This window comes from Parasteatoda tepidariorum, chromosome 9, assembly GCF_043381705.1.
Source record: "Parasteatoda tepidariorum isolate YZ-2023 chromosome 9, CAS_Ptep_4.0, whole genome shotgun sequence".
Taxonomy (NCBI): domain Eukaryota; kingdom Metazoa; phylum Arthropoda; class Arachnida; order Araneae; family Theridiidae; genus Parasteatoda; species Parasteatoda tepidariorum.
The window spans coordinates 81,410,710-81,412,671 of NC_092212.1; the positions used below are offsets into that span (position 1 = coordinate 81,410,710).

Genomic DNA, 1,962 nt, shown 5'->3' on the forward strand with positions numbered 1-1,962 from the left:
TTCGCTAAAAAAAGAAAAGTGATACTCTTTATGGATAAATGCACAGCACATAGTGATCAACCTAATTTGAAAGCAGTAAACTTGCAGTTTCTCCCGCCAAACACAACAGCAAAGTTGCAGCCGATGGACCAGGGTATCATAAAGTGCTTCAAACAGTCTTATCGTAAATGGCTTGTCAGAAAAATGATTAATACGCATTAATTAAATAATCTGACAATATTTTGAAAGTTCAAAACCGAAACTAACGGTAAGTCGAACTTCCGATATGTCGAAGTTTTTCGTCAGTCCTATCAGATTCGAGTTATCGCGAATTCACTGTAACTAGTTTTAAACTAACTATAATTTTAATATTTTTATTTATTCAATGTATCAATTTATTATTACTATCAATCTATTATTAGTATCGATCTCAAATCCAAAATGTTTCCTTCTCTTCTTTTGATTCATCAGACAATTCTCAAAGAATGCAGGTAAAATCAACTGATGCATATATTTTTTAGCAATCAAAACTGATATAAAAATTATAAATTCAAATTTATACAAATTAAAATAATACACACTTATTATTAACACAAAATTACAAAAAGTTTGAGAAGGAAATATTTTTCGAATTTTCACTGACAACCTGCGTGCAGTAAATTTTACAAACAAGCAATCAAGTAAAGCAAAACTTTGATTGAAAATAAAAAGCATCATACCACTTCTTGTTTTTACATTCCATGATGTGGGAAAGGATTGAAAGTCAGAACAGAAAAAACCATTGATTTAATAACCTTAAAATTGGGCAGACTCGCGTGCTGGAACAAGGTAAATATATATATATATATACACACATATACATACATACATACATAATCCTAGCATATATAAAATGTGTAGCAAAATTCAGAACTTAAAAATTATTGACACAATAATGCTTTATGGGGCCAAAAGTACAAAATGTAAAATTTATAAAAATAATTGTTAGTTAAGTTTCAAGTTAGTTAAGTTAATAAGTTTTTTTCTAACTTTTAACAAAATAATATCAATAGTTTTAAGTAAATACACATTGGTAAAAATTTTCAATGCTAGTAATATAAAATTTTAATTTAATAAGATTAAATTACAATTACAAATATAAAACTGTTAATATAAATATTAAAAACTTAGATGCCAAAACTGAACATGGAAACCTCAGTTTAGTTGATACAGTGTATAACTGAACAAAAATTAATTTATGAATGATTCCCTCCTCCCAACCAATAAGCTACAATTAAAAGAATTGCAGCTACTGACAATAATCTATTCCTGGATTTAAAGTTAGTTAAAATTAGTTTTTTTTTTATAAATTTTGAAAAGTGCATGATAGAAAGTTTTAAAAATCATGGTGATTTTGCAACATCCTAAGTAGAAAATCAACAAAAAATTTGAAATTTTTTATAGTTGGAAATTGATATTTGTTAACTGGATTTCCCACTTTTTTTTTCATTTTAAGGATTTGCCTGTTTTAAAAAGGCAAACAAAAACACAAACAAACAAAAACAAAATAGTCTAATTTTAAAACCAAACAGTAAATTAAAATCAAAGGAAATAAAACAAGAAAATAAATTATTTTACCAATCATTTTTCTTCATCATTGTATTTACATCTGTCTCATAATCACATAGCAACTTTACAATTTCGCAATGATTAGCCAATACTGCCCAATGCAGAGGTAATTTACCCTTGAAAAATTTAATATGTACAATAAAAATAATCAAAAACAAATCATACAATAATAAAAATAATAATAATGAAATTTTATATTGATGAACAATTTCAAAGAAACATGCAAAACATGAAATAATTTATGAATCAATTCATAAATAGGGTGTAAAATGCAAAAAAAAAACTGCTTTTTTATTGCTGTACAATAATAGAAGTTCAAAAATGTTAAGTGCAAAACACATTTAGGTTATTAAAAAAATACAAGAACTTTTAGTG

At 25.8% G+C, this 1,962-nt stretch overlaps 1 non-coding gene across 2 annotated transcripts in view; it reads right to left on the bottom strand.

Annotated features, from left to right (window-relative positions):
• The window catches only part of LOC107451863 (uncharacterized), an 11,545-nt gene extending 9,583 nt beyond the window's left edge, over nt 1–1,962 (bottom strand). For both annotated transcript variants that reach the window (XR_011637705.1, XR_011637704.1), the window contains exon 1: nt 1,597–1,962. This is a non-coding gene — a transcript (uncharacterized protein). The remainder of the gene's footprint in view (nt 1–1,596) is intronic.